Genomic DNA, 20,229 nt, shown 5'->3' on the forward strand with positions numbered 1-20,229 from the left:
GATTCAACAACCAAGTCTCTAACAAGAACTCTCATCATATTCAAGTTCTGAGATAATCAGAAATAATCACCTTCATCATCGCCCCATACCTGTTGTGTATCTGTTCTAGTGGGCATCGCGTAGCAAAGTGAAGAGCCCTCGAACGATTCGTAGCCTGCTCGAGTACCCATACACACTCGTTGACTGGTGCGTATCCCCTCCGTGCTTCCTATATTCATAATGGCTAGACAGGCTATCATGCTGGCTGATAGAACTTTTTTTTCGGGATGAGAATCACTTTGGGTCAGATTGGAAAATAAGGAGAAAAAATAATTTGGCTATGTATTTGAAACTTTAGAACAAAAATGCCTTTAGTAAAATTGTTGCATACAATAAGGACTGAATTTTGAATGTAGGGTTTTGCATAAAATATATCGGGACAAAAATTAAGCGGATTACCGGGATCTAAAAATCCCAGATCACAGAATATTCCATTAGCATTGAGAAAGTCACACATTTTTTGACGTAGGACTACGTCTTTGTTTTCTATTTCGGGGTGCGTTGGAGCACGGAAAATGAGAAATGTAACGAAATTAGAGGAGATTTTGAACGTTAATAACTCAGTTGCATATGAAGCAATTATTAAGATTTTCATTTCCATCGATCAGAAATGTATCTACGCATCGGTATTAACCTTTCCGATAACTGAATTTTGATGTTAAGCTATTGAAATATTGATAAATGTTGACTCTCTCATATTCGACGGTTTCATTTCAAACTATAAAAGCGCACCGGTTCCTGCTTCTTCACTCAGTCTTATTTTTGCCGTCGGACTGTGAACACAATCGGGCGAGTCATTCTCACTTTGCGTGAAAAGTAGACGCAAGGCTCGCAACAAGCGTTTGGTTGTGGAATAGTTCGGCGCTCGGAAAAGCGCCCCAGTCATACTCACAATACTCGATTTGTGGCCGCATCTCTCCATCCTCGTTTCTGCCCCACGCTGCCGCCAAGCCATCTTGTACCAACCGAATCCGAAGCGAACACCATCTTTGCGGGGTTGCTGTCCGGCATTCTTGCAACATGCCCTGCCCATCGTATCCTTCCAGCTTTGGCCACCTTCTGAATACTCCTTCGCCGCCACACACTGTTTTTCTGTTTCACTTCTTGTGGAGGCCATAGTAGGCCCGACTTCCACTGATGATGCGCCTCCTTATTTCATGGCTAACATTATTGTCAGCCGTCAGCAAGGATCCAAGGTAGACGAACTCGTCAACCGCCACAAACGTTTCCCCGTCTTTCGTAACACTGCTACCAAGCTCATCGAATCCGGCTTGATAACATCCCACGAACTCGTTTACTACAGGTAATAGATGACGGAAGATGATCTAAGATAATACTTTGTAGGCCGCTCGAAAGTTCTCACAATCTAACTTGACGCCCTTCTTGTAGGTGGGGTATATAACCCCCTCTTTCCACTCCTCCGGTAGCTGTTATGTTTCTTAGATTGTGCCTATCACCCGGTGCAGACAAATGGCCACCCTCTCCGATACCTTCCTTACCAGCAGCTTTATTGTTCTTGAGCTGGTGAATGAAATCCTCAAACTCCCTCAATGTGGGGGCGGGTTGGTTTTCATAGCCCGCAGTACTGACGAAGGCGTTTCCTCCGTTCTCCTGACCTTCAGTGCTCTCAGCGCCATTCAAGTGTTCGTCGAAGTGCTGCTTCCACACTTCGATCACCTCACGCTCGTCCTTTAAAATGCTCCCATCCTTATTCCTGCACATCTCGGCTCGCGTTGCGGGATGCGTTGAACTTCTGATAGAACTTCGTGTTTCTTGAGTCCAGCACAGCTGTCCCATCTCTTCGCAATCTGTCTCATCCAGGCAGATTTTTTTCTCACGAAATAGGCAGGTCTGTTGTTGCCCTTTCCGTCTATAACATTCCACGTTCTGTCGGGTCCCTTGCTGCAGCATGACCACTCACGTTGCATTCTTCTCCTCCAGAATCTGCCTACATTCCTCATCGAAACAATCGTTCCGCCGACTCCGTCCCACGTAACCGACGTTGTTCTCAGCTGCATTATTGATGACTGCTTTCACTGTTCTCCAGCAGTCCTCAAGACGGGCTTTATCCAGCTCATCCTCCTCCGGTAATGCAACCTCGAGGTGCTGCGCGTATGCAGCTGCGAGATCCGGTTGCTAAAGCCGCTCTAGGTCATACTGGGCCGACCGTTGGTACCGTACGTTGTTAACGTCAGAGAGTTTTGGGCACAGCTTCACCATCACCAGATAGTGATCAGAGTCGATTTTAGCGCCGCGATAGGTCCTGACGTCGATAATGTCGGAAAAGTGCTGTCCATCAATCAGAACGTGGTCGATTTGTGATTCTGTCTGCTGTGGTGATTTCCAGGTATAACGGAATGGAGAACTGTGCTGGAAGTAGGTGCTATGAATGGTCATATTCTTGGAGGCGGCGAAATCAATTAGTCGTAGGCCGTTTTTGTTTGTCAGCCGGTGGGCACTGGAATTTCCAATAGTCATTCTGGACTCCTTCTCCTGGCCAACCGGAACGTTAAGACTTCTTAAATATGATAATTTTTATGTCGTGGCTTGGGTAGCTGTCGTACTCGCGTTCAATCTGCGCGTAAAAAGCGTCTTTAGTTTAGCTAAGAGTCATTCTCTGGCCTTCGGACAATGATCAGCCGCCCCTGACATGGGGAACAGACGCTGCTGTGAGCCACTCCTAACATAGAGTACAGACGTTCCAGGTTTGCAGAAGCAAAAACTAAAGTAAACCCCCTTCGCTGTCAGCATACGACCAAAGCTCCCTCCAGGGTTGGTTACCCGATCATCTCTAAAGTTACTTGGGAGTTGCTAAGCAAGAAGCTAACGACCACGTAAAAGGGTCTATTTGATTCCTGCAGGTACGCGAGGTACCAATGGTGCGCTATGCTCTGCCATTTACTGATTTTGCAAAAAAAATGAATATTTAAAAAAAAATCAGCTTGGTTCTTGTCTACCAGATGCATTTGAAGTCATTGTAAGCGTTAAGCGTTTGAGATATGAGTCAAAATGGTAGTTATATATCACAGTCGATATTGTGGGCTTCAAGGTAATGCAGATAATCTTGACGAAATACTAGCGATCCATTCTGCCTACGAACCCATCCAGCCTTGATACTCATTACAACGATCAACCATTTTCAGCCTAAATATCATTTCGGCCTTACGACATTCAGCGTAATGGCATTCGACCTTATGGGATAGAACCGAACAGCTCGAAGATAACTTTTAATTGTCATTTTAAACCAAGCTTGGTAGAACCCATCTAACTATATGAGCCTATATGGCAGTTGTCACCAAACTGCGACCCGAGGGCCGCATGCGGTCCTCGTGGAGGTTTTATGTGGCCCGCGGACGGATTTTGATATTAATTCGATATTGTACTCGCCCCTTTAATATTGGGTGTAGTGCAGTGAATCAAATTGTCATCAAAACAGACGAAAAACAAATAACAGAGCAAGCTGGCTCACAACCATGTGTCCCAACTTTTGCGGATAGGGATACAATCAAAAGCAAAATTGTCATGACAATCACAGGGCGCAACATTGTTGCAACCTTTTCAACTCTCAAATAATCAGTTATTTTAAACACTAAACCAAATTTGTTTTATGGATGTTGTTTGATAATGTGCCAATGTTTACCAACACGGAAAAAGTTCTCGAAAATTGCAATGCGAAGCCCAGAAAATCGCTGCGCACGTGGTGATCGATCTTTGCCATATTCTGTTCAAGTGATGACAAATTGATGATGCGGAATAAAATAAATGCAACAAAAAAAGGAGATGACAATGTCTTTGTTGTTGCGTGTTGGGTGACTATTGATTCACTGGGTTAGTAGGATAAGGTAAGGGTCTGAGAATCACTTATGTATAGTTGGTGATGTAATCCATGTGATGCGATCCAATCACGTCTAACCGTGAACAGCTGTTCAACGCTCGCCCACGCAATAGCAAGCAAAACGATCAAAAGATTAAACACTACTAGCGCGATTCACCATCCACGACACTTTTTCCCTGTACTCCGCAAACGACTTGCCTAACAATTATTATCTTGATCCCATCGCTCAGCCCCGCAGGAGTAAACAACCAGATCAAAGGTTCACTCCTTGAACAGTCGTTGAACTCTAATCTTAGTATAAGTCATTGTGATCCTCCGAAAATTCCCTGGTTATTCTTGTAGATCTGAAGACCTGCACTCAAAGAAGTTTTTGGATGATTTTCAATTGTCGTTGGGTTCAAAACTTGCTAGAACTGAAGCAAATGAACCTGTGTGGGTATTGATCTATATTGCAAGGTTCTGAAATACTTTGCGTTACGCTTGTAGATCTGATGCTCTGTGCTTCAAAAAGTTCTTGGAAAATCTTAAACAGTCGTAAAACTCTAATCCTGTTAAAGTATTATCAAATAAGCCCGTAAAAACATCTCCCTTGTTCGGTTGTTACTATTCTTTCAATGTCGTTTTCTCAAACATCCATCTGGATGTTTCATAAAATTAAATATAACTTGTCATAAAATCTGAAATTTTACTTGAAATAGCAAGGGCTACAATAGTCTAACAAAGTTGTTTGAAATTGAACAAATAACAATTTTCCTTACATTTTAAGTCGCTAGATTGAGGCGCAAAAAAGTGTCTATATTGAGAACACCTCAATGTCACATAATGTAGTCTTATGTAACAATTCTTTCAAATACAAATCTTCATAGTATCTTTTTTCATCCTAATTTTTCGGTCTGGCCCAATGTGGAATGCTGGCGTGGCTATGGTTCGGTTTAGTTTACCCACTGGATACGTGCCTACCAATCAAATACGTGTGAGAGATTTATAGAAAATAACATGAAGGCAGAAAAAGAACAAACAATAATGATAGGTAATAGACCAAATCTCAATTGGAAATTAAATTGGTAATTTCGATTATTATGTTTTGTTCTTCAAGCCTCAGATGGGGCGCGTCTGTCGAAGAGAGTCTCGCGGATGGTGCATAGCGCTACCAACCCTATGATAGAATTCATCCGCACACAGCTGAAAAGCTTTTATAATAACGTTTTGGTGCCAGCTATGCGGAAAGGCGCTGCCCATCGCATCGGCTAAGATGACTCCCAAGCCATTCCCGATGGAGAAACGGAGGATAATCGCTCAAACCATGACTTGTCGAATGAAGGTCCATGATTGGTACTGCAGCTACCGCACTTTTGGGAGTCTGGGTTCAGTCGCAGAAGCGTTATTCCTTTCTAAAACTATCCCAAAGTGGGGCCAACATTTGGAATGCAAGACAAACAACAATAATTCTATAATGGTTGTTTTTGTCTTAATTGGAAAATATGTGATGCTGAAAGTATTTAATTATTACTGGATAACAGGTGGTTTCTTGGAATGCCTTAGTTACAACGATGGAATGTTGGATTCACAGGAAGAATTAATTATGGAAATTATAGATCCCTTTCGTTGTGTTGAGTTCCATGGTCAGCATTTATAGATTTCCAATGACTGTTTTCGGCAAAGCGTGACCCGTTTATTTGCTAGCCACTCTTTGATAATTTTATTGTAGTTTGATCTTATCAAGGCTTCTAGTGCTATTCAAAAGTATCAACTCATTTTAGCTATCTTCATCATACAGTTCTGGAAGTTTTGATATTCTTTCTTCAGGCAAAATGTGTTGCATCCAACACAGATGTGACAGGTCGAATTTCTGCTCCAAGGAAATTCCTGAAAACAAAAACCTCAAATAAGCCCTCCAGGTATCTCAGCCGTTTATGGACAAAAACGTCATTCTTGCGTTCGCGAGTTAATTTATCGTCTCAATACACCTGAAAGTCGTGCAAAAATGCCCATCATGATTGTAAAATACTTGGTGCAAGAATGTTGCAAACAAGGGTCCAAATGAATGTATCCGTTCGTCCCGCTGGTGTTGCTTGCTGCTTTTCTGCTGCTGAAATTGTCATGTCCAAAAGGGTCAGAGAACATTCATTGGCAGCCTTCGATAATCCAGCCATTGGTGCTTCTCTGCATGTACAACGAATGAACGCGCCATATAATGACCGCATACTGGAAGCACAAAACAGCACCTCTCAAAGTCAGAACCACGCAGGAGGAAGATTACTCGCGCATCTGACGATAAAATTACACCTAATTTAAACGTATAAAATTTTAAAGGCCCTCTACCAGTTGTCAGAATGGATGCCCCCTGAAAAAGAAAAAAGGCGCAATGGACTTGGCGAAAAAGGCATCAGGCGAGATTCCACACGGGGCACAGAAGGGAGATTCGAAAGAAAGACAATAAAGCGGAGAAAAATCGCAGTAATAAAACAGAATAACGTAGGTAATATGATTAAGATGTTTGGTATCACCTTCGCTGGGTCGTTTCAGCTTTACATGGTCACGGTGTGTCTGAAAAAGTAATTAACGAAAAAAAGTAAGAGGTTGTTTCCGAGATACGACCGCCAAGTTGACGTTGGATAACGTTAGCTTCTTCTATTTCCTGATTTAGGACCGTCACGAACTTATGAAAGATTTCTAGGTACTGACAAAAAATCTAATCAATTTTCAAACTATTTGTTGCATGTCAATTCTGATCTATTATGGATATTGAGTGTTATTATTTGATTGGTCCGGTTAACACTTCAACACCGATAGAACCGGTCGATGGAAGATGAAGCATGAGCGGTAACTTTTGCTCTCCAAACAAATATACCGGTTGAACGTTAGGTCCATTCATGATCCACTAAGATTGGTTGCTTTAGTGGATTCCGAAGCCAGCTTGAGGTTGAGGCTCTTCCCAGACAACCAAAATGTTCGTATAACGAAATCACCTGGAGGCTTTATATGTGCAAAATTTCACTTATAAGATGTCGCGAAAAGGCCTTCTACGTACAAAAGTGGAGGCGATATGCGTGCATATATTATGTGATGAATAATAACATACAATGCGAGTGTATAAATATTCTACCGAACCAACCTGTGATCTTATGCGACTTAACTTATGATAACAAATGTTGATTTGACAGCTGCTACGGATTGATGCGACTTACTTTGTACGAGTGTACGAGACGAAACAAAATGTATAAATGAACTCAGAAAAGAAGTGTTTTATGCGAGGAAACTCATCTAACTGACGAGTTTATCCACGGTGTTTTGCGGGTTTGATGTAATTAGTATGAATAAACGAGTTGTAACGTGAACTTTCATGCGATTTCTGGTTGTCTGGGTTGTCCATGAAGTCCGCTAACTCTGTGTTCTCCTCTTTGCTCAAATCGATGTTGAAATTACCTGTCACGATGATTGGCATGGTCTCCTTTTGATACTCGAAGAAGTTCCGCGCCATAGAGAACTTCTTCTGCTTCATTGTGGTATCCGGAGAAATGTAGAAGCAAACCAGTAGAGCCCGACAATTCATTATAGTGATCTCGGCAGCGCAAATATCACCATAATCATCTGACAAGCCCAGCTCCACATCATAACAGGTGCAGAGTTTGCGAATCTTGTGCGCCACAGCAATCGTTGTTGCTGGCGGTGAAATCGATCAGGACTTCTTGATTAAGGCCATGGGACGGTGTTTTAATCACCCTCTCCATTTGAAAAGTTAATCTCAAGTACCACTCAATATATCGATGCGAAAAATGTATCACTAGCATTATATATATGTAGTGCACAACCCATTAAATTTTCAGTTTAATCGGTTCACTAAAACTAGAGATTTGCTTCTGCAAAGTTTTGATGATAATTGTTAGAGTGAGACAAAAGATAGGGAAAATAACACGGTCTCCCGTGTCACCTTAAGACCGATCTGCGATTCCAGAGGTTTGTTTGAGGATACCAACCTGTACGCGATCCACGCCAAGTGTGTCACCATTATGCCGAAGTACATCCAGCTGGCTCGTCGTATCCGTGGCGAAGGCGCTTAAATTGCATTGAAGCACAATTTCAAACAACAACCCTTTACAGGGCCACTATTGAATAATTAATATATAGTTATCAATTTTAATTTCGAATGATAAGTTTTCAACGGAGATATATGACAAACAAAGTTTTATCTAGGTTCCCGTCGCTCGGGTCGGGCGGCGGTAGCATTTTTGCAGTCCTCTCTGTGTGTGTATTTCGATTCGATCGACAATTTCTTACCAAATCAAAACGTCAACAAAGCTGTTGCTGATAAGTTTTAGCTCTTTGTTCACCAAGTTGATACTGATCGCTCTAGCATGCGACGACGACAACGGCATCATTCAATCATCACTAATTGCGAGGCAAACCGTGATGGATTCTTAATTCAAGTGCCGTTCGTGATTTACCTGACCGCGCGCACAATGGGAATTTTATTTCTTGACACTGTGATTCTCGAGAAGCATTATTTAGCCGTGGTAAATGATTGCATGCAAATTACTGACCAAAATCTGAATCAATCACATCCAATCACCAGTAATGTCACTCTTCACGGTAGAAAATTCTCACAACTCTTTCAAAATGAAATGATCGTCCTGAAAAGGACGGTTGGGGCTAGTCACCGTCGATCGATCTGGGTTGTCAATCCATTGTTAGACAGAAACACATCAAAAGATTACCGAAGACGATTAAATCGAAATGCGGTCGGTAATTTTGTGCTTCGTTGTTTTCGTTGGTTTGCTCACTCCTCCGACGGCAATTTTCAAGGTTTCTAGACGAGTTCTCCACGAATTTGATGGTCTAGCTGGATGCCCATGGCCATGATGAGAGATTTCACGGAACCCGCAGCATTTAGCTTGGGTTGGCAATAAACAAGAGCAGAAGCAGCGGCAGCGACGAATGTGTAAAATTTATTCCGATAGGAGTCCTCCTCCGGTTGCTGGTCGACGATTGACTGATGTGCGCGGGGCTCGACTGAACACGATAGAATAAAGAGGAGTAAGAAGAAGGCCGAAAGGGGTGTTTCCCTTTGCATGACGAAAGTGGCTAAGATATCGAGCAATGATGTCTGTGCTAGGAATACACAAGAAAAATGTGCTTTTCAATGGAAAATAAGACATGCCTTGATATTTATCGATTTTTCAATAGTATATTCATAAAAATCAATAGTTTTAATTATTGGAGTCGATTCGTAGAAAAAAATCTAGTATTCAATGGTTAGCTATTGATAATCAATAGTTTTCTTTTGTATGGAGGAAAATTTCTGATCCATGGGTGCCAAAATGATGAAAATTGTTCAATGAGAATTTCTTTTCAGAAGCATTCTAAATATGTCGCAATTTTGTTACATATGTTCTCATAAAATATGGCAAGTCTAAGAAGCTGTTGGAAATGCCACTCTATTTTACAATCGTTGTGAAATGTTGTGACGACACTACAGCAGCGTCCACGAATACAGTATCAAATTGTCGTGCCATCAATTATTCCTGACAAATCAAATTTTGTATGAAGCTGTGAGATTGATTGAGAGATATAAGATGTAATAAGGTCGAAAATATTATTCTTTCAACTCTTTTCAACACATTTGATGGCCCTGAAAAGCGCCGATTTGCTTATACGACGAACCAGCTAAATGACGTGACGTGGATGGCGTACAAGAGCAACGGATTGTTGATTACCGGGCAAAAGTCGAAATCTGCAAACGATGCTCACTTTTAAAATCTTGAGCGATTTCACAAGTCCGACGCTCGATTAGAAGCAGCTCCTCGGATCAGCAACTCAGAGGGCCTGTGGTATTTCGTTCCTAGCGAGCTTGCTTCTTGACCACCGATGCTGAATTCAAAGTCGAAATCTGCAAGCGCGGATAAATTAGCGGCGGCGATGACGACGGCTTGGACGTTTTTCCGAGCGGCAGTAGTTCGCTGCTCGGAGAAGCGCCCAAGCCATCGTCATCGCCGCCGCAAATCAACCTTGCGTCTTCCTCTTCCGACGACACAAATTGAACTGTGACGGCGGGAGCAAACGCAAAGCGAAAATGACTCGCCCGACCGTGTGAACAGTCCGACCGCAAAAAGAAGACTGAGGGAAGAAGCAGGACCGGTGCGCTTTTATAGTGGTAAGCGGAACCCAAAAATGTGCTTGAACGTGATTGGTTAGATAAGAAAGGGGTCACATTTTACGATTTTTCAATAGTTTGTTGCCAATAATCAATAGTGTCCTCCATTTGAATCGACGCGTAGATAAATTTCCGATCGATTGATGTATAAATATTGAAAATCTATCGACAAATGGCTGAGTTATTAGCGGTCAAAACCTGACCATTTTTCGTTACATGGTCAATTTTTCGTTTTTTGAAATTGTACCTCCATATGTTGCCGAAGGACGTTATCCAACGTCAAAATGTCATGAGCATCCACCATTCTGAATCTGTAGTATCTTAGCATCCTCTATCTGAATTGGATTTTGTTTCATCTAGAGGAATATGGGAACTTGGAGCTCATATGCTTTTTTGTTTGAGATTGTCTCAAATTACAGAAGCATTCACTTCTTTTTCTTCTACTTCCTAGCGTTACTTTCTCATCTACAGTTGTTGAATGAGAGCTTTCTTTGTCGATTGACCATTGTTGCATTTGAATATCGTGTGGCAGATACGATGATATTCTATGACCTAGGCAGTCGACACAATTTCCAACCCGAAAAGATCATCGATATTATGTACCGTAATTTCGGGTGAAATTGATCATTTTTCACGGTTCTTCTAGTCTCTTTTCTTTAATATTTACAATGCCAAACAACTAAATGCAGGAAAACAAGTACGAAGGTGAGCCTCATCGACTTGTGTACCGAAATTTTCTAACAAATGTCATTTTAGTGTTAACAAATACCTCTAATATATAAAATCAGAGGATCTCATTTCGGGGTGAAATTGACCACTTGTCAATGCCATTATTGTTAGTTTTCAAAACAACTCTATATGATAAATTTGAGCTCCCTGAATCCGAATATGCTTGCAAAATTCTTAACAATGCAATATTTATATAAATAACGAATAGTTAAATTTCAAGAATTACGCGGAAAACGCCTAAATGTATGCAATTTCCTAAGGAATTCAATGATATGTAACAGAAATTCAATTATTTCAACCATATGAGCAAATTGGTACGAGTGAGGTGATGAAATCTGGTTTGGGGATATAACTCATGCATCCTCACAAACTTGCAGGCTTATACCATGTTCAAATCCTTGCTTATAAATAGAATTTCATAGGTGTTTGTCAATACTGCACCGTGCATGATTTTTAAATTTTACGTTATTTTCGTAGTAATAAACATTCTTTAACGCAAAAAAACTTCACAACACACAATTCGACAATAGTTACGACAAGCAACGTTCATTTACTGCAACTTACATTGATATTTGTGCTCCATTACGAATGAATAAAATTGTGTGATACGATGATCAATTTCACCCGATTTTACGGTATTTAGAATGGTGGGTACCGAACAGACAATCATTTTTCATAATCAATAACGGTTTCATACACACCGTGATGGCCGCAAAGCGCTCAGCCGTTGGTACTTCAGTAAGTGCTGCGGATAAAAGAAGCATACTCTTTTACTTACACGTCGCAGTAATCGTCCAAAGTCATGTTCCTACTTGACTTGTATTTTGCGACGACCAGCACCAACGACGGAGAGGACGACTCTTTCTGCGCGAGCACATTTAAGTATATGGAATTTTAATTTGCTTTGCTTATTTATTTATATTATAATAAAAATGCATTTCTTTGGTGCACTTCGAAGTGGTGCTGGTACGGTCGCTACGTAATGGATTGATGGTTTGTGCTGGCGGAGTGTGTTGTTCCTCTTTCTTTTCTGCTCTGTTTGTATAGTTTTACAACCCCATCAGGTGCTTAGTTTTGCTGAAGCCCACAAGCAGCGTTTACGAGCTCAGCAGTGGTCAGTAATTGCATCCTCAGACGCTAATTACACGCGGCGTTTAATGTACCGTAGCGATGAAAGCATTACACCGATGTTACTACCAATCTAAAGAGGCACTCGGACTACGAATGTTGATTCGCAGATTTACCTGGTTATAGATGACTTGTCATTAACAAGTAACAGAGATTTTGTAAAGCATTACCTTCATACAAATTCATCGATGCATAGCGTATATACAATGTATATTGACAATTTATTCGACGCATCGAATTTCACACTATATCGATGTAATGTTTGGGTAAGCGTTCAATTTTCTTTTTTCGACCTATTTTTATATAGCGTTATGTATCAAAGGCTTGAGCCTTCTTTTCTTATCATGTTCTTATCAAAACTACCACGGTAATTAACCAAGAGCTTTCCCAATCAGAAAGACAGAGAAATAACTCAATCATATTTATATCCACGCTAGTAATATTCAGTTGTTTTGCAGACATTCTGAAAACACTCGGACATTGTATCAATATCATTGCACATGTAGTAATCATTTTGAGAAGGATAGGGTGCAAAGCTACTTCCATGCACTTCCATGATTCTCTTTGGCATGGGAGATTTTATCGCCGAACAGTCTGAATCTTTGCAATAAGAAACACTTTACTACGATGCATATTGTGGCCAAATATGAGCTCAGTATCTTTCAAAAAACCTCCACTGCCGAAGTGAATCAAAACTGCCAAGAATAGGATCCGGCTCATGGCCTGTCATAATTGTGATATCGACGGTAGACAAACCCACATCTCATGAGACGAAGCGCTTAACTGGCGGACGACATTAACCACACAAATTGGTATTATTTACGTTAAAGAATCTATCATTTAATCATCTACTATTCGAAAGCAGTATTTTCGTTCACACATTGCTAATGGAAATCCTTTCACGGAATCCCAGATAACATAGTTAATAGAAAATAGTTTGAGAGAAAAAAATGTTTTAAAAATGCTGTAAAACTATGGTGTTTATTTTCCTCTTAAACCTCTGCTGAAAAATTGACTTATATCAAATGCTTCTTTGTCATTGTTTATTTGCAATTAAATAATGTTTCTCTAATCGATCCAAATAAATTTTTGTATATTCAAAATTTCAATGCTTGTTTTATGAACTTTGAAGCGGATGAGCTGTTTATTTTTTTTTTCTTTTTAATACTTTATGAGTATTATTCCAAACATTACATTTTTTATGAGATTGGTCCGTTCTCGAGCCATTTCGTGACACCATTCCATATTTATTTATATAGACAGATAGATTTTACTCCAACTTGAACTGCTTCAGCCATTGTGGTTGTTGAGGAATATTAGAATATAACTCTGATTCTCGTTTGCAGCAGCTACAAGCTAAAAGATAATTATTGATTGCTGATTGGAGATCATTTGGTATAGTTAAAGTTATCACTTACAATTTCAGTGTATTTATCGAATTTATAGAATATTCCCAACAATAGCTTTGCTTTTAACTTTAACTGGTTTTCCCCGGCTACAAATGAAATTTTGAATTAGATAATTGAAAAAATTATACATATATAAAAAAAAACCTCACTCTTTGGATTGAAAATGGTAATTTAGCTTTAAAATACTTCTGAGTGTCCAGCGTAGGTAAAAATTCAAGTAGTGCTATGTGGTCAAAACCTTGGACCTAAAATTCACCAATTTCGTGTATAAATTCACTTATCCACCTCGCATCTACCTGTACATTGCACACCTGCCACTTATGCTTTCACAAATCCAAATTATACGCTTTGTAATATAAATTTTCAAGAGATATATACATACATTTGTGCCAAGCATTAGAAATCACATCGTCGTTGCATCGATGCGTATAGGTATTTTTTCTTGGCAATCTATACTTGACGTTTTTACATTTGTTCTCCCGTTCCGTCAGACGTTAGCTCGTTCTGCTTTCGCTCTGGCGGGGTTTCCAGTTTCGCAACATTCTCCCCCTTGGTGGAACCCTCGATGTCTTCGGTTCCAGTACCTTTCGATATCTCAAGGACCGCCAGTTTCGAAAAACACTTCCTAGGAGGAGCATTTCCGGCAGTCGGTACTATCGCCTGGCGTACACGTCCATCTGCCCAGGTACATATATAATTCGAGTACACGTCCGCCTACCCAGCCATTCCGCGTAGTATCACCTATGACCAGAACCAGCTCTCCGAGTTCGATAGGTTTGACTTCATCGAACCATTTTGTGCGTTTGGTTAGGGTCGGTAGGTACTCCCTAGTTCAGTACTTCCAAAATACATCCAGATATTTCTGGATTGCTGTCCACGAATCTTTAAGAACAGATACTTTGTCTATCGTCTGCAGTACTGGCAAACGGACTCCTGAAGAGCTGTCTAATAAAAAATGATTCTGTGTCAATGCCTCCTGCTACATTGAGTCCAGAGGCAAGTAAGTTAACGGCCTGCTATTCACTGTCGCTTTTGCTTCTGCCAAAAAAGTCAATAAAGACTCATCGTCCAGTTTCTTGGTCCCGTTTTGAATCAAGGTCGAAGCAACTTTAACTGACCTTACCATTCTCTCCCAGTACCTCCCATGTTTGGGGTGCCTGGGGTAATGAATTTCCACTTAGTTTGATTACTGGCGAATTCCGTAGCGTTTCCTTTATTGATTGGCTCTCTTAGAAAACGGTCAGCGCCATGAAAGCACATAGCATTGTCGCTGTAGATTTTGTCGGGGTTCCCACGTTGACAGATGAATCGGCAAACACTTTTGATGCATGATTCAGTAGTCAGTGTGTGAACTACTTCAACACAAACCGCGCGTATCGTTGAGCATGTGAATATGGCCACCCATTGCTTCACGTGACTGCGATTGACCTTCACCAACAGAGGCTCAAAATAGTCTAGGCCACAGTATTGAAAAGGACGTACATAAGCCGACATCCTAACACCTGGTAGAGAAGCCATCCATGCTACAGCAGGTTAAGATCGACGTTTATTGCACAGTTGGCACTGATTGGATACCTGCCAAACTTGGGATCGTAGTTGAGCTATGTAGTAGCGTTGCCGTGCTTCATTGACGACAGCTCATCAATGGTGTGCGATAATTTGCGAAGAAGATCCTCGAGCACCAACATGGTCAAACGATGCCTCTTTGGGACCATTACCGGGAATTTCATTTATGCATTTATTCTGCTATCCATACGCAAAACTCCGGCTGCGTCCAATATCGGACATATGTTGTGAAGAACACTGTTTTTTTCCAGTGGTTGGCGCTTCTCAATTGGAAGCCGCTCATTATTGGTCGAAGTAGCTAAATCGTCGGTGAATGATTTCGATTGTACCACACGAACAAACATTCTTCTTCCTTTTGGTACTCAGTCTGTGTCAGATGACTGATCTCCCGCTCTTGGCCATTGACTGATAATATACTATTGTTCAAAAACCGGCAAACATAAGCCATCACGTTGAACGCTCATTGAAGACTAAGCTGAGAAGCTGGCTCTGTCCCATTGAGGACGTAATTTCAAGAATAAGAAGAAGAATATGCCATCACGTGCTGCATCCTTTTCCAAGAAGAGAATCTATTCACATCCAGCAATTGTTCTGGAACTCGTAACTGACGATCAGCATAGCAGGCCTGTATTTCGTCCATCACCATTCCATATACCTTTTTCTGTGGCCACGGGTGTACAGGGTAGCGAAGAAAATCTACCGGTCCACCATACCAGATGATTTTCTAGTTAAAGTATTGTCCTGAGTCCCATTTCGTTGCCTCGTCAGTTGGATTTAGCTTGGAAGGAACCCAGCGCCATTCTTCACGATTAGATACCTTGATGGCTACAGCGTATCGTCACGCAATTGCCGGGCGTTTTGTAGAGCTCCATCTTCGTCGGTGTTGGGCGAAACTTCTCCAGTTGCCCCGAACGTTTAGGGTCACCAGGTCCTCTTCAACTGCGTACAGCCACCGTATTCGTGGTCTTCCCCGAAGCCACCGACCTCTACCTGGTTACCTGCTGAATATTATTTTCGCAATTCTTTCTTCCGACATTCGCACTAAGTGACCAGCCAACTGAAGTATGCCGTATTTTACACGCTTGATAATATTCGCATCTTTGTACGCTTGATACAACCCGAGATTCTTGCGTCTGCGCCACACACCATTTTCAAGTTTCCCACCGAGTATTGTCAGCAGCACTTAACGCTCGAAAACACCGAGAGCGTTCCAGTCTGACTCTTTCAACGTCCACGCTTCGTGGTCGTAGAGAGCCACCGGAAGAATCAATGATTTACACAGGGCGAATTATGTTTCCGTTTGCAAGCTGTGGAACCTAACTGGTTCCGTAAAAGGCCCTATTCGCAGCCGCAACTAGTCTTTTCACTTCGCGGGAAACGTCAAGCACACAAACACATCTCCATCAAACACTACCTCAGCACTTACCCCACCATGCCTGACTCTATCTCTACCTGCAACCATGTACTTCATTTTGTTAGAATTAATGGTCAGGCCTATCTCGCTGTCTCCCTCTTCAGAGGCACGAAGGCCTCTTCCACTGACCTGCGATCAATTCCACAAAGCCAAAGAGCATGTGCGTCCCTGCCATTTCTCTGCACGCCAGATCCCCTAATATTGCACTAGTGCAATTTTGAACAGTAAATTCGAAAGTGCGTCTTCCTGCTTCAACCCGTCTAACGTCACGAACGAGGTTGACGCCTCGTCTGCGATCTGAACACTTGAACCATCCAGCGTATCAGCCTAATTAGTTTCGCCGGAAAACCACTTCCAGACATTATCTGCCAAAGCTCATTTCTTTTCACTGAGTCGTACGCCGCCTTGAAATCAATAAACAGATGGTGAGTCTGGTCCGTTGTCGAACGGCCCTCATAAAAACCTGCTTGTTATTCGCCGACGAAGGACTCTTCGAGCGGTCTCAGTCTGTTAAACAGGATGCGCGACAGAATTTTGTACGCCGAATTCAGCATGGTAATTCCTCTGTAATTGCCCCTGTTGTGCCCTTTCTTGTAGATAGGGCGGATAAGGCCATCCAACCAGCCGGTGGGCAATTCTTCGTCCTCCCATACCTTCAGAAGTACTCGGTGGATCGACTGGTAAAGCTGCTCACTTCTGTGCTTGAGAAGCTCGACCGGGATCTCGTCCTTCCCAGCAGCCTTACAGTCGATGACGATGAAGCGTCCCATATGAGCCGCACCTTTCCGGGCTTCCTTGGGTTAGTTACAACTCCAAGCGGTAAATACCACACGCGACAAGGATCACCGCTTTTAAGCTGATCATAAATCTGCTATCGAGCATTGGATCCTTCGCCAGCCTTTGCTCTAGGTATTGAAGTCGTTTGACAACCATTGGAGCCAACTACTCGCAAACATGGTAGTTAACCGAGAGTTGTCATGCATCACGATGGCCTCTGTATACGCACCAATCAAGCCTTGTCGTGACCCAAACAACTAAAATGTACGTATAACGAAATCATCTGGAGGCTTTGTATGTGCAACATTTCACTTATAAGATTTCGCGAAAAGGCCCTCTACGTACAAAAGTGGAGGCGATATACGTGCATATATTATGTAATGAATAATAGCATACAATGCGAGTGAATAAATTTTCTACCGAACTAATCTGTGATTTAAATCGACTTAACTTATGATAACAAATGTTAATTTGACAGCTGTTACGGATTGATTAGACTTACTCTGTACGAATGTACGGGACGAAACAAAATGTACAAATAAACTTAGGAAAAAGGCTTTTTATGCGAGGAAACTTATCAATCTGACGATTTTATCCACCGTGTTTTGGAAGTTTGATGTAATTTGTATGAATTAACGAGTTATTAAGTGAACTTTAATGCGAGTTCTGGTTGTCTGGGACCTTCGCACCCTTCCTTAACCTTTAGTGGAACGGGCAACTCTAGGTTATCGGCACCGATTACAACTGAGGTGTCACGTTGCACAGTGGCCCAAAGCTGGCCAGAAGTCAAAAAAATGAAATTTGCTAATGCCTTCTCGAATGTTTTTTCCTGAGTTCTTCAGTATTCAATAACAATTCTCCAAAGTTTCAGATCGATAGGTGTATATTTGGATTTTTAACATTTTTAAATTTCGTTGAGGTTGTTCTGTAGAAATTCTGTACTAAATCATGGTAAAATCTTACTCCACCGATCTCATTCGAAAGAATATACCTAAGGCTTTGTTTTGAAGATATTTCGAACCATATTTGACATGTTTACTATTTGAGAATGTCAAGAAGTGTATAATATAGAGCTCCTTCAAAAATAAGGCATTTTTTCAAAGGTTGTGCAAGATATCTGGGAAACGCTCTAAAATGATCATTTAACCCTCAATGTGTGGCAAATATTCCACGCTATTCGATGCCCTATGGCTTCACTTGCGCTTTTTTGCGCCAAGATAAGAAAACATATTTTTGAGTTACACTACGAATCAGCCCATTAGACCATCTTACTTGATATACATTTTGCATTTTTCACCATTATAAGCTCCCGAATAGATTCGAAAACCACCTCGAGCTTGCCCACGATATTTAACTTAAAATTGACATCGAAATAATGACGTTTCATTTGATTTTAAGCTGGATGCGGATTTCATTGATTGAATAAAAATAAATGTGCTGTATCAAAGTAATTATGTCAAATGTACCGGAAATATCGATTTTCTGTTTCAGCGACTATTTCTATCAAATTACCTCTAAAAGTCATGTTTTGTCAAATAATTAGCATTTTTTAACGTTTTGAGTGAGAATTGTACTTTAGGCCAGCATTTGTATGGGATGCGGCCACTGTGCGTTGTGGTACTCTTGTATGGGTGGGCCTAGCAAATGTCCAGATTTATTAGGTAGCTGCTCGATCGGCAAGTTTTGTTGGCGGCGGTGATATGGTCACACAGAGTTTGAATTTTTGTTCCATACTCGATTATGGTTTCCAGCTTATCAGCTTTGGGACTCGGCGTATTTCTAACTCTCTCGATCAGCCATTCAGATCGTCCATTGCGCATACGGAGTACTTCAATCACGTGGGGTACAGAAGCAGTGCACTGTATCCACAAGCTTGCGTAGTATAGATGTACTGGCTTATACACGCTGGCTAATCTGCCGGATTTCCAACGTGGCAAAATGTGTCCTGCAGCAAGTTGTTTTCGGATTTTCCTCTACTAATTTTGCTGCGGACGCTTGCTGTATCGCCAGCTATAGACGCCTCGAACTTCTTTCTGGTATATTCTGCTTCGATTTCTAGTGCTGCCTTTTTCTTCTGGATGGTTTACTCGTCTTCGAGTCGCTGTAAATTTATTTGCAGCCTGGCTCGCCGACTAGCACTGGTAGAGGCTGAGCCCAAGCTTTGTACATAGCTGGTGGTTTCATCATTGTCACCTCGGGTTGATTGCACTCCCACTCGGCTCATGATCAAATTCTTGTAGAAATTGTTGAAGAATATTTGAATAAAACGCTGAATCTCGTTAGCAGCAGCTACAAGCTAAAAGATTGATTACTGATTAGAGATCATTTGGCATAGTTAAAGTTATCACTTACAATTTCAGTGTATTTACCGAATTTAAAGAATATTCAACAATAGCTTTGCTTTTAACTTAAACTGGGTTTCACCGGCTAAAAATGAAATATTGAATGAGATAATTGAGAAAATTACACAAATATACACAAAACCTCACTCCTTGAATTGAAAACGGTAATTTATTAATTTAAATAAGCTATAAACTACTTCTGAGTTTCTAGCGTAGGTTAGAATTCAAGTGGTGCTATGTGGTCAAAACCTAAGACCTGAAATTCACCAATATCGTGTATAAATTCACTTATCCACCTCGCATCCACCTGTGTATTGCACTCCTGCCACTTATGCTTTCGCAAATCCAAATTAAACGCTTTATAATATAAATTTTCAAGAGATATATACATTTGTGCCACGCACTAGAAATCACATCGTCGTTGCATCAATTCGTATAGGTGCTTTTACTGGGAAATCTATACTTGACGTTTCTACATTTCTGAACAAACATTTCAAAAAGGGACATCGACATTGGTAAACATTGGCTTTACAAGACGCTGTTGAGCCCAATTCAACTCGATCACGCTTACTAATACCACTATCAGGAAGAGCTAACATCAATCTTTCTGATAGTGGTGTTAGTTTGCGTGGGCGGGCTTAAAAGATTTCAACAGCAACGTTTCGGAGGAAGGCTCTAGACCTCTTGGGCCCTTTTCAAATGTTTGTCCAGATTTGTTCTCCCGTTCCGTTAGAAATCATTACTGAAGCTTTTTCGAAACCTGAAACCAAAATCAGTAAAGAATAATTAACTTAGTAAGCGTTGTAAATATGGATAAATTATGAGTGAAATTATAAAAA

The sequence above is a fragment of the Aedes aegypti genome, chromosome 3 (genome assembly GCF_002204515.2).
Source record: "Aedes aegypti strain LVP_AGWG chromosome 3, AaegL5.0 Primary Assembly, whole genome shotgun sequence".
Taxonomy (NCBI): domain Eukaryota; kingdom Metazoa; phylum Arthropoda; class Insecta; order Diptera; family Culicidae; genus Aedes; species Aedes aegypti.